Below are 14,891 nucleotides of genomic sequence, written 5' to 3'. Positions count from 1 at the left end.
CAATCTGGTGTGTATAAAGTTTGAAACTCGTACTTTTGCCATGACATCATTGCAGACGAAAGAGAGAATACGGTTATTCACAATTAATGAAAAATTGCATTCTCTGCAGGAAAGGAAAAATCTTGAATGAAGATTGTCTCTGATAATTATTTTCTGTTCTAGATAAGATTGTTTTGCTGAAATGCAAGGAGATTTATTGAAGAATAGTTAAGTTAGGGTCAGGACTATGTCTTCTAAGTATTTAAACAACATCGAATAAAAATTTTCATTCTATTTTCAACAACTTACATTCGCTTTCGGGTCTGCTTATGACGAAATATGGGTTACTGTTCGATATTGTTACCACAGACATGGTTCATGGCCGTGTGGTGATCTAAAACTTGTATAGCCTTGCATGGCGGATGGAAAATATTCACTGCATTTTCTTATAAATTTCATCAACGACAAGACCGCAAGCCTTGGTGGATGTCCAATATATCAACGAAGAAATACTGATTTTTATAAAAATTAACAACGCGTATATATGTGTATGTATGTATGTGTAGATTGTTGAAACATTTAAACACACTTACAACACATAAGTTATTAAGTGGCCCGAAAAATCAATTTTTTCCACTTATTCCCAAAAATGACAAATGAAAATTAATAACTTTTGAATCACTGATTTAGAAGATCGACATATAAAATTGAACTAATGACCTAGCCTTTTAGTGAAAAATATTTAACTTGCGAAAAAAATGATTATGTTTTAGTAATTATTGATTGTAATCGTATTTTTATTTTTTTATGACTTTGGACTAGAGGGCGCCATATTTTTTTATATTTTTTCTTGAAAGCTGAGAATTTTTTACATAACATATATCGATATCAGAGATGCTATTTTTTCCTTTTTTAGATATGATTTTTCAAAGTTAACCGGTGGTTCGAAAAATCATTTTTCCCCCTTTCTCCAAAAATAACATTCTGCAAAAAATCATAACATTTTAACTACTGAACCGATTTAGATGATCGATATATTAAATGGAAGCCAATAAGCAAAATTTGAAAAAATATCACACTTGCGGGAAGTTTAGATTCTAGAAGCGGGAATATTGATCGAAGACTTAAAACATGTTAAATTTACAAAGTTATAACTTAAAAATGAGAATTATAGCATCTCTGATATCGAGATATGCTAGGTAAATAATCCTCAGCTTTCCATGAAAAATATAAAAAATTATAGCGCTCCTATCTTTAACCGAGAAAACTATGAAAAACTAACTGAATCAATAATTACAAAAAAGAAAAATTCAATTTTTTCGCAAAAGTAAAATTTTTCCATAGAAAAATAACTCGTAAGCTTCAATTTGATATGTCGATGATAGGAATCGGTCCAATAGTTCAAAAGTTATGACTTTTTGTAGTGGGAAAAATGAGGAAAAATTGTTTTCCAACCATCGATTAGTTCTGAAAAATCATATTTCAAAAACGAAAAAAAAGCATCTTTGATATCGAGATATTTTATGTAAAAATTCTCGGCTTTCAATTAAAAATATAGAAAAAAAGCGCCCCCTAGTCCAAAGCCATGAATACATTGAAAAACGACTACAATGAATAATTGCGAAAATAGGATCCATATTACCTGCAATTTCAATATTTCTCAATTAAAGCTCATTGGCTTGAATTTGATATGTCGATCATCTAAACCGGTTAAGTGGTTCGAAAGTTATAAATTTTTGAAAAAAGTCATTTTTGAAAAAGTGGAAAAAAATAATTTTTTGGATCACCCTAAAATGGAAATGGGCACCCTAATGAAAAAATAAAAAAATACGAGTTTAATGTTTTGCGATAAAGAACAAAATTACCACTTTTGACGAAGATCTGAGAATCACTATATTGGTTTGGCATGGAATGGCTGTATATATATACAAAATACAATCTTACGTGCATCGCGATGTACAAAGTATTAATGAATATGTGAAAATTAACGTTAAAAAACATTTCTATAGATCTGTACACTTTTACAGACTTTTCCACATTTTTAACAGACATTCACATGTTTTTACAGACTTTTTTTCAAAAATCATCTGGCATCTCTTCCTTCCACTTTTTATCGAATATTTTCAAATCGCAGGAGTAAACATTTACGTGACTCTGACTTCGTTTGTTTTTATTTCGTTCGGAAAAAACGTTATGTCAAAGGGAGGGGAGATTAAAAATGCGTTGCTCAGTGAAAGGTTGAGATGCTCTTTCAGAGATGCAATGGTTAATTAAACAATTGACGGAAAAATGTAGCTCGTTCATTTTATAATTCTAATTATTTTTGCCCTTGACAACAATACCTCTTTTATAGTGTTGATTATCATAAGAAAAATAACACTCATGATCGTTGGATCTCTTTTGACATTTCAATTGGATCTTTTTTGACAGCCGTTTTGATTCAGTCCGCACTACCTAGGTTTAGGGGAGCGTCAAAAATAATTGAAATAATTGAAATCAGTCGAAAAGAACGCGTTTTTTAAATAAAAATTATGAATGAAAATTAACTTTTTCGTTTCAAATTTGCATTCTATTTCAAAAAGAAACGCTTTTTTTGTAGGTGGGGAAAAAATTTCATATAAAAATTATTTTTGAAGACAACTTTATATGATAATGAAAAAAATCAGTAGGAATGTTGGAAGTATAAAAACAAATGGTCGAATAAAAGTGAGAAATACGTGTTTCAAGTAATTAAATAACATGATTTGAAAGTTTCATTCAAATTTTAACATTTGAAAACTGGCTCTGTGTCTTCCAATCTGATAGAGATTACACTAACGAGTTTGGAACCCAAATTATGCCCCTAATTGGAAGTCGCGAATTGAGGATTGAGGATCATTGTTCGGATGATGTTAGAAAAAACGTCCAGTTAGTAGCTAACTCGCAGCTTCAAAGCTGTAATGTAATCCTCTTGATTAATGACTACTAATTGATCGTATTATTAGTTATAAGTCTAGCTATGTTTATAAGTTCATTTACCTTTAAGTTCACTTTTGATTGTAGAAATAGGTTAAGATAGGACCTTTCCATAAAGAGATATTTTAGTTTTGGACTATTTTGAATGATAGTGAATAATTCAATGAGCAATGATCGCACTGCAAACAGAAAGGTAGTTTAAAAAATTCAAACAAATTCTGAACAAGTTTAATTAGTTGGTTTGACGAAAGCAAATACGAATACATCAATTTCAAAAAAGGGTCAAAAACAGGATTTTAGAAAATCATCTGTAATTTTGCAAATATGGCAGTAAAAATAGACGTTTCATATTGATACGTTCAGCAGTTTTTTTAATCGACCCATCAAAACCTCCAATTCGCCTTTTCGAAGATACACTGTCGACATTTATTAAAGCTTGAATTTGACGCGAAAGAAAGATAACTCTATCAGATTAGCACGCCCGGAGGCAGTTTAAAATCGTTATATTTTGAATGAATATAATAACATGATGTTTTTTTAATGCTTAAAAACGTGACCTTAACACATACTTTCTCTATACATTTCTGCTATTTTCATAAAAACTCATTATTAAAATGAGCAATTCCACGTCAAATCAGCCGGCCGCTGACCTGACGCTCTTCGATTTTGTTTTAAACTTGGCACATATGATCGAAGCTATCCAAAATCTTAATTATCTATTGACCTATTTAAATTTGGATTGATTTTTAAAAAGAGCGTTATCATTGATCTTTCTTTGAAGAAATCGTAACTCATAATCTAGATGTTCGATTTAAATATGGTATAAAGTTGTTCGAAAATCAATACACTATTTAGGAAAAATATCATTGTGAATGAAGTGTTAATAAAAACTTACTCAAAAAATCGTATTTAATATTAAAAATGTTAAAAATTAAAATAAAATTAAAAATAACTCAAAACATGACCCTTTAGATATTTTTAAAATTATTTTTATAAGAAAACCTTTACTCTGTGAAATCGTAACTATTTAAGAAAAGTAATATCAAAAACGGAATCTTGAGAAAAAATTAAATTCATATCTTGAGACCGACACGGCACAATTATACTTTGAACTTTGTTGAACTAGACAGGGTTTTTGAAAAGTATTTTTTTAAATATCGAAGGGGTCGTGTTTCGAATTAAATTTTTTTTTAAATGTTAAATTCGAATTTTGAGTAGGATTATTTAACGGTGTATTTAAAATGTAATTTTTTCTAAATAATTCATTAATTTCCCAACAACTGTACATCATATTTCAATCAGACATCAAGATTTCGAGTTTTGATTTTTTGCAAAAAAGGTCAATGATATCGTATGTCTTTTTAAAAATCATTCGTAAATAAAATTGGTCATCTGACAATGAAAATTATGATTTAAGGTAGCTGCGACCATATATACAATTTTAAAATAAATCCGAGAGTGTCGCGTCATAAACGTCTGTTTTTCGGCCGATTGTATAAAATTATTATTCGATATATTTTTTTAAAATACTTGTCACCATTTGTGGAAAAAAAAACCTGTTCTGATACACATCCAATACATTTATAATTGTCGTTTATTATAATGTCATTTATATTTTTTATTCTAAAAGTTCATTTATTCCTCCTGCATTTCCGATAATATTTTGGCCCCACAATATTAGAAATAAATTTATAAATTTAATGAATTGAATAAATGAACAATGAGGATAATACTACAAGTTTTTTTTCCTCTCACTGCAGAATCTTATTTCAAGTTATCAAGTTATTCACAGTTATCAGATTTTATATGCATAATGTGTCGCTTCCGGAAGAAGAAATTAAGCGGCAGTAATCAGCGATTGTGGCAGTGCCACACAATTTGACCGAAAAACATCAAACGGAATGCATCTCCATTGTATTTATGAAACGACTCGCTTCATAAACACAACGAGTTTAGCTGGAATGTGCTATCCCTTCAGCTAAACTAATCGGATATAGCACCTGCAGATAATCACAAGTTCAGGTCCCTGCAAAATTCAGCTGAAGGCAAGAACTTCGACTCTATACACAGCAAAAAAATACCTTGAACAGTTTTCGACGAGAAAGCAAACATATTCTGAGAGGATAGAATTTTTAAGCTGCGTGAAAGATGGCGAAATATTGTGAAACATACATACATACGCATTACATGCACTCCTCACCCACAAACTTAAGGCGAAATTTTTCATTCTAATGAAAATATCTCTGTGTTGATTTTTCTTTCAGTTCTAAATTATGTTTACCCTATTAAAATCACTTAGGAACTTTAATGTGGCAACCGAGATTTTTTTTTTTATTCATACAAATTTGTTTCATTCTGCACCTCTAAAATCGTGTACCGAGGGAGGGGGGCGGTCCGCCCCCTCCGCATCCCCAGTCGACGCCACTGTTCTCAATCAATAATGTTTAATCATTATACCGAGCTTTAAACTACTAAATATGTAATAAAATAAAGGAGATGATTTTTGGACATTAATATTTGATGCGAGGTGATTTGAACCGTCTGTGGAGTGATTTGGTCCAGTGTATGTTTCATCGAAAAAAAGGTTAAGTAATTTGGAGTAATATTACAATCAGTAACAGTGATCTGGGATTGATATCAGATGTCTTGGCCAGAAGCTAGGCCATGAAACTGCGTTGAGACCATTTCGAATTATACATGGATCTTTTCACTGTTGTTCGAGTATTTTCAAATACTTTCGATGTTTGGTCAAAGAAAATTCGTCCTTGATGGCCTGCATTGCTCTTTCAAGCTCCTCCTTTTTCCAACATTGTCTGTCTATCCTTTTTTTGTAATTCCGCAACATCTGGAATCAATTTGACCAAAGAAAAGCTTCAACCCTGTAGGACCAATTCACCCCACAGCAACGTGTCCATGTCACCTCACACAACATGCAAAAATCGCTTTGTGGTCGCTTGTCTGCTCTCAGCCACCACAGCAAGCAATCATAATAAGTACCGATAATGTATCTTTAATTTCATAAAAATTTCCAAAATATTTGTTGCCACCCGTCATACATACAGTGAAAAGTGACAGAAAGGACATCTAGCTCGCATCTCTTTCTTTCTCTCTGTTTGTTTACATTCTAATTGCTGGACAGACAAATTCTAGTACAAGTACAAGAGTGGGAGGTGTTATTTTCCCTGAATTACCTATAACGTGCTTAATCCTTTAACGGACCGCGAGAACTAGGCAAGGGATCGACTTCAACTTCAGAGAACATAATCCTTACATGAGGAAGAACACATATTTACCTTTGAAAAATTAACCCCAAAAACACTTCACTTTATTGCGCCTTTGGTAATGCGAAAATCAAAACAACATTTCTAGGGCAGCGAGAAAAACTGTTTCAAAGAAAAAAATAAAATTTGAAATTTTCATCAAATACACCATTTATTTAAGGGGGTATTCTAGTGTAGAGACACGAATTTCGGACGTTTTTTCGAGCTCCGTAAAAATAAAACAACCTATCTTTTGCTGGCCTATCTTTTAACAATTAAACAAAATTTTAACGGAGAAAAAAACAGGAAGTGGGTTATATCTGTGGTATAACCGCAAGGGTGACGTAGGACTATCGTTGATTTAGTGATCATTTGCTTTTAGTTCCATCTGAATCAATTCTGAATGAATGAATAAATGAAAATTTGAATGACTTCGAAAACGAGAGCGTTACGCTGGCACAATATTCAGCAAAAGAAGCAATCACACAAAAGTTGTATAATACATAATACATTGTGTGTTGTGATATGATTTTTATTCCACGTGGTCTTTCGTTGATCGCACTTGATTGAAAAATCACAAAACGAAATGTGTTTGGTCACAGTATTATATGGATAGAAAACATAAAAATAAACTCTTTCGATTGAATGTAATTTTCAATTCCAAGGGGAACTGGCAGATAATTTTTCAGCAACGATAACGTCTTTCCAGATTCTTCTCGATGCTGGATAACAACCAAACGAAAAGAGTTCCGCGCGTGTATGTGTGTGTGTGGCGGCTGCTCTGATGCCTCTAGCGGAACCGTTTTTCGATGCTGGTACTTTCTTGGTTGCTTTTTCAGTGGCACTCTCTTCCTGATGGATTCCCTTCTGGCCTGAAGTGCACAAATAGGCTCTTAATGACACCGAAGTTGGCTTCACCATGACAGCGACAACATGCTCCAATCGCAAATCGCTGTTCAATTATAACTGAGTGGATTTCCGAACGGCGCTCGCTTATATGGTGAGTTCAATAGCCTATTTTAAAAGCAATTTTAAGGCTATTGAAACAAGTTTTTGGATCAAAAGGTAACAAGTATATAACGCGTAGACAGTTTATCTTTCGAATGAGGTGTTTGTCATACCATTTCGTTCAGTTGTTTAGGAGCTATTAACGCTCAAAATCTCGATCTCCGGCGTAACGCTTTCGTTTTCGAAACTTTGATTTTACACTCATATCAATATTCATAGAACAGAACAGTTGAAAGCTGATGAAGTGGGAGGGTTAAAACAATGTAAGGGGTTGTATCAGTTAGCGCTCATCTTCCGAGCCAAGCAGACGTGTTTTCTCTTAAGCTAAACCAGGAAGTCTATACAAGCTAAATCGTTTCGCCGCGTTATTTTCATCGCCGAGCAGTTGTGTGTTTCCGCATACTACGGCTCAGTGATGGTACGGCGCGAAAATACATTCCGCATAGATTATGCGATGTTGCCGCGCAAGCCGGACTACACGAAAGTGCAGAATTTCATAGGAACTATTCTGGGGTTGAAACCAGGTGAAGTGACGAGAATCCAATGTAGCCGAAGCCTCGGATGTGCCTTCGTGAAGGTAGTCGATCTGGCGCTGGCACAAAAAGTGTGCGAAGAACACGACGGAAAACACGAGGTGACAGTGGAAGGAGGGGTGACGATTCCCCTACGAATAACGATGGAGGATGGTGCAGTGGAGGTCAAATTATTCGATTTGTCTGAAGACGTGTCGGATGATGCCATCACTAAATTCCTCTCCGCATACGGTGACGTCATCTCAGTGCGAGAGCAGATATGCGGAAATGATCAGCAGTACTTTTTTCCGGGTATCTGCACTGGTGTCCGAGTTGTGAAAATGATCGTAAAACACAACATAGAATCATGGGTTGTCATCGAAGGCGAATTGACGCTGCTATCCTATTTTGGTCAGCGTCAAACATGCCGACATTGTCGTGAATTCATCCACGTCGGAGCGTCCTGCGTTCAGAACAAGAAGCTGCTCGTACAATAATCATACGCTGATGCTACGAAGCAGCCAGCAGCTTTGAATGCTAAACCAACTGCGAAACCGCATGTCCAACAAACAACGACACCGAGTCATCCAACGTCTGTATTGCGGCATCCGCCGCCGAAGAAGCAGAAGCAGCAGCAAAAACAGCTGCCGATTCCCGTACCTACAATAGAACCGATCGATACACAATCGGAAACACAATTCCCACCGCTCACTATCCCTATCATACCTATATCGGGTTCGAATCGACCATCGGATAGCAGGTCGTTGCCCAGTACATCTGGTCAACAACCTCCTGCTAGTGGCGAAGTGATCGACAGACCTGCTAGTGGAAAATCCGATGGCAACGAGACAGACGAATCGGCGATGTCATCTACACGCTTAAGAGCACGGCGCCAATGCAGGAGGCGACGAGAGGACAGCGACGACGAAAGGGAGCAAAACAACAAGCAATGAGTCATCTGACCAGTTACAACGTTGCCACTATAAACATCAACACGATCACCAATGAAACGAAGATGAATGCCCTCCGAACTTTCTGCAGAACGATGGACCTGGACATCGTTTTTCTGCAAGAAGTCGAGAACGAGCAGCTCCTCATCCCTGGCTACAACGTCGTCACAAACGTTGATCAGTCGAGGAGAGGGACGGCAATAGCGCTGAAGGAGTATATACGCTTCTCTCATACTGAAAAAAAGTTTAAACGGAAGACTTATTGCCCTACGGGTCGAAAACACGACCATAGCGAATATATACGCACCGTCAGGCACCGCAATGCGCGCCGAACGAGAAAATTTTTTCACTGACACCATGGCTTTTTATTTGCGGCACAATACAGAAAATTTGATTCTTGCTGGCGACTTCAACTGTGTGCTGCGACCATGTGACTCGACGGGACACAACAACAGCCCAGCTCTACAAGCCACCGTTCGGCAACTGCAACTGAGCGACATTTGGGTGAAGTTATACCCCACCACTTCCGCACCCACATACATAACGCATAATTCTGTCTCCAGGCTCGATCGAATTTATGTCAGCCATGGACTCAGTACGCATCTGCGAAACGCGGCCACACATGTCTGTTCATTCTCGAACCACAAAGCACTAACTGCTCGTATATGCCTCCCTAACCTGGGTCGCGAACCCGGTCGCGCTTACTGGTCTTTACGTCCCCATATTCTGACAACAGATAATTCCAGATAATGAATTCCAGATTTCATGGCAATATGTGACTCGACAACGACGATATTATCCAAACTGGCTCACGTGGTGGTTAACATACGCAAAGCCAAGAATCCAGTCTTTCTTTCGACGGAAATCGCGTGAGGCGTACAGCGTATTCTATGCGGAGCATCAACGGCTGTACAACCAGCTGAGGCAAGCGTATGATGGATATTTTCAAAACCCAGCGATGCTAGTCACAATAAATCGTGTGAAAGCACAAATGCCTGCACATCAACGCACATTCTCCCAACATTTTATGCGCATCAACGACACTTACATTGCGGGGGAAAACATTAGTACCTTCCAGCTGGGTGAGAGAAGACGTAAAAAAAATATAATCACAGAGCTGCGTGGCGTAAACGACGAAAATCTAAATACTTCCGAAGCGATTGAAAATCATCTTCTTCGGTACTTTGCCGAGTTATACACAGCGTCAGAAGTGGATGAGACAGCGCGGTATCCTTTCGAATGCGAGAGAGTGATACCTGTAAATGATGAGTTGAACGAAGCCTGCATGGCTGAAATAACAACAGCAGAAATATTAGCATCAATTCGGTCATCAGCAAAAAAGAAGGCTGCTGGGAGCGATGGGTTACCCATCGAATTTTATGAACACACTTTCGACGTCATTCATCGTGAGCTGAATCTCGTTTTAAACGAAGCACTTGTATCCGAGATACCTCCTGAGTTCGCCAATGGTGTAATCGTGCTAGTGCGAAAAAGGGGAACAGAAAATACTGCACGAGGATATCGTCCAATCAGTCTTCTAAATTCGGATTTTAAAATTCTCAGTAGAATTATGAAGTTTCGTCTTGAACGGATCATACGTAACCATCGGGTACTGAGTGATGCGCAAAAGTGTTCCAACGAAGGGCACTCAATTTTCGAAGCCACTCTGTCTCTGAAAGACAGAATTGCTCAGCTGAAGGCGAGTAAGATAAAAGAGAAGCTGATAAGCTACGATCTAGATCATGCTTTCGATCGGGTATCTCTTTCCTTCCTTCATCAAACAATGAGACAGCTGGGAATAAATCCGAGCTTCGTTGACTTACTAGCACGAATCGCAGAACAATCCTTCTCTCGTTTGCTAATAAACGGGCACCTTTCGCAGCGCTTCCCGATCGAACGCTCCGTACGGCAGGGAGATCCGATGTCGATGCTGCTCTTCGTCATCTACCTCCACCCTTTTCTGACAAAGCTGGAGCGACAACTCGGTTCCGACCTCGTGGTGGCATACGCAGATGACATATCTGCGATAGTTACCAACACTGATACTATAGAGCGCATCAATGAGCTTTTCAATGATTTTGAACGTGCCGCTGGAGCAAAACAAAACAGATCCAAAACGATTTCAATCGACGTCGGGCTCATTGATGGGAATCCAATAAGCGTGCCGTGGCTACATACAACAGATAAAGTGAAGATTTTGGGGGTGTTTTTCACCAACTCGATCCGAGAAATGAGCAAAATTAACTGGGACGCTCTCATAACAAAATTTGCGCAGCAGTTGTGGCTGCACTCTTTGAGAAATCTCAACCTCTATCAGAAAATAATAGTACTAAACACATTCATCACGGCGAAGATTTGGTACGTGGCCTCAATTCTTGCGCCGTATTGCGTTCACACGGCGAAAATAACGTCGCTTATGGGGTCATTCCTGTGGCGTGGACTTCCGGCGCGAGTTCCGATGGAGCAACTAGCGCGTGATACCGAATATGGTGGACTGAAACTGCAGCTACCAGTCTTCAAATGCAAAGCGTTGCTCTTGAATCGTCACATACAGGCAAGTGGCTCCCTCCCCTATTACCAATCCCTTCTGAACCAGGCTATTCCTCCCCCCGCAGACCTTCCCTGCTTCAAGATAATTTCCCAACAAATCCCCCTTCTCCCCCCACTTGTTAGAGCGAATCCATCTAGTGAACAAATCCACCGAATCTTTCTGGAGCGAACAGAAACACCTCGTGTTGAACGGAGAAATCCGGGAACAAATTGGAAAAGAGTTTGGAAGAATATTCTAACGAAACAACTATCGTCGAGCCAGCGAAGCAGTTTGTATCTGTTCGTAAATGAGAAGACAGAACATAGGCAATTAATGACAAGGATTCAAAGAGCGAATGATGAACACTGTCTGCACTGTAATACTGCGATTGAAACGTTGCAACACAAATTTAGTGACTGTTTCCGGGTAGCACCTGCTTGGGCATACGTACAACAGAGAATAACAGGAATACTCGAGGGATTGCAACGTCTTTCTTTCGAAGAACTAATGCGACCAGCACTACTGAACATAGCAACTACCAAACGAAGTCAAATATTGAAAATTTTAATTCTGTTCATCAATTATGTTAATGAAATTAATGGAAGAATTGATGTTGGCGCACTTGCATTCTACTTAAGATGCGAAAATTAATTTTTTTGATGTAAATACTCTTTTATATTTTTGAAATAAACGTTATATTTTATTTAATAAAAAAAAAATAGGCTCTTAATGACACCGAAGTTGGCTTCACCATGACAGCGACAACATGCTCCAATCGCAAATCGCTGTTCAATTATAACTGAGTGGATTTCCGAGCGGCGCTCGCTTATATGGTGAGTTCAATAGCCTATTTTAAAAGCAATTTTAAGGCTATTGAAACAAGTTTTTGGATCAAAAGGTAACAAGTATATAACGCGTAGACAGTTTATCTTTCGAATGAGGTGTTTGTCATACCATTTCGTTCAGTTGTTTAGGAGCTATTAACGCTCAAAATCTCGATCTCCGGCGTAACGCTTTCGTTTTCGAAACTTTGATTTTACACTCATATCAATATTCATAGAACAGAACAGTTGAAAGCTGATGAAGTGGGAGGGTTAAAACAATGTAAGGGGTTGTATCTAGGACACGACCGCATATTTTCGACGTAGAACTACGCAATTATATTATGCAATCCACTTGTTTACCACTTCGAATATCATTTTAGAATGCATCGAAATTTTTGTAATAGATTATGTTCTTCGTTACAAATAAATTTGATGAACGTCCTTTCACGTTTGATATGATGCCTAGGACTACCAAAATATGTGAACGGAAGAATTGTCAAACGATCTGTATTTTACATTTCCCTCTGAAATTATTGCACATCTCATGTTTACGTAGTTCTCGAACCGCGAAAGTTCATTCACCTCTAGTATCTGAATTACGATTTTTCCAGGCTCCTCAGTTTAAAAGTACGTTTCAGGGAAACATATTCCTGCACAACAACAAGCAAGTATAAAAGTACTTAACAGCAAAAAATACCCACGATTTGCATATATTTGCGGATTACCCCAGGCACATTAATTTTGAAGTCCGTGTTAGGGAAACACAGCTCAAAGGGAAAAATATCCCCGACTTGCATTTTTGATAAAGCGAATTCCTCCTGGCACATTGATTTAGAAGTCCGTGTTAGGGAAACACAGCTCGGTGGGAACAAAAATACCCCTGACTTGCATGCATATTTGTCGATTTTGGCGATTTTGAAGTCTGTGTTGGGGAAATCGTAAATCGGGCCAATCAAAACTTGACATTTAGGGCGTTTAGATAACGCTTGACATTTTATTGTCATTTTTGACATCTCATGAAAAATAATGTTTTATTAATTGTAATAGACGCGTACAAATATTTCCTATCAATTGATGCAAACATCTTTCCGATCTGTTAAGAAATGTTCGAGTTATAAGCATTCGAAATACGAGTAGGGTTAGCACACAAATCGCCAGAACAAATGTATGGGAAAAAAAGAAGTTCTTTCAGTTTTCATGAATTTAAACCGTTTATTGATTGGCGAATTGTAATGTATAGCATATCAAATAAATCTTAGAGAATTTGCGATTCGATTGGAATACAAATCATGAGAATTCGTTCACAGTGAAAATAGTTATTAACGTTAACTTTATTTCATAAAAACGTGACCTGTTTTCTGATTTGGCACCCTTCCTGAAAGACGTAGTTCTACGTCAAAAAATTGTGCCATTGCGTACACGATTTCAGCCCTTCTGGTTATCAGAAACAAAAGAATCGAACAGATTCTAAATCAGTAAAAAATCCGCCATCGCATGAACCTCGGACAAGTCAAAAACATATTTTTTGACAAAATGGCGGCCGTTTGAAAAACAAAATGCGGTTCAAAACGTTTTTTCTTACGTTTCCCAATTTTTTGAAAATAGTTCAATTTACAAAATCTAATTTTTTAGAGGTCTTTTTTTTATCCCATTTATTTATTTAAGGCTCATTAGCATTTTAGCTGTAACAGAGCCGAATTTTAATCGTGTACATGTCACATGGTTATCATATCTATAATTAGCACATTACACAGTTGCCATTCGCCAGTATTCCTTCTATACCATTACATATGGTACATTCACACAGTAGCCATTTAGGCGTAAGAGTTATTCTTTCTGTTCTTCCATTATCCAGTTGGACCACCGGACAGCGGAAACAGTTGATTGATCATTGTTGAGTTATTTATAGAACAGTAGCCCGATGTGACTGGCAGAGCAGAGCAGTTGTATGGATGAATCGATCTTATTTCGACCGTGGATCGATCTCCATCGCTTATGATTGTTGCGTGGACGTAGCTATTCTGTAACAACACAAAGATGGTCAATGAGGGCCCTGAGTTATGACCTCACGATCGATCGCTTACTAAGCGAACGCGCAACCAATGTGGCTACGGAGACCCCCTTTTTAGAGGTCTTCCCCTACTAGAAATGACAGCACTTCAAAATTGACCAAGATTTTGCCTAACTTTGTTTTGGGAATAACCTCCGCTCCGTACGAACAATTTTTCGATACACTGTAAATTTGCCGCCAAACTCAATAGAAAATAGTCGTGTGCTGCGAATAAGCAACACCCACGCTTTGTGTGACATCGTTATCACGGCATCAGGCGCCAAAACACGTTCATCAACCCAGACCCGTTTCGTTGCACAATTTCCACCCGCTCCCTTATTAAAGTACCGGCAGCACACGCATCGCTATCTTTGTCGCACCCACTCTCTGCCCAAGCCTGTCGGTTCTGACCGTTCTGGCCGAGTGAATGGAAGGTGTTTTATTATTTTTTTCCTCTTGTTACATTTCGGTTCTCGGACCTACCATCTGCGTGTGTATGTGTGCGTTCTCATGCTACATGCTCCTCGCAAGTTGTGTATGGCGCCGCGCCGGTGCTGGTGTGCAAAGCAGAACAGAGCAGACAGAGAGCAGAGAGCTCCCCGTCCACCATTTTGGGTATGAAAAAGCTACGGCCTGCAGGCGCTGAAGAGAGCGCGGCTCCGGATTTTGAAGCGCCGCTGAATTAAAAAAGAGAGAATTTTTCGAACCCACAGCGCTCCCATCGTCGTCGTTCCGCTCGGCGTCGATAAATTTTTGTGTTTGACACAGGCAGGCAGGTTCGGTCTCGCGCAATTCGCCAAAAAGTGTCCAAATTTTGCGTGAA

This window comes from Toxorhynchites rutilus, chromosome 3 (genome assembly GCF_029784135.1).
Source record: "Toxorhynchites rutilus septentrionalis strain SRP chromosome 3, ASM2978413v1, whole genome shotgun sequence".
NCBI classification, from domain to species: Eukaryota; Metazoa; Arthropoda; class Insecta; order Diptera; family Culicidae; genus Toxorhynchites; species Toxorhynchites rutilus.
Note: the sequence above shows the minus strand (reverse complement) of the source record.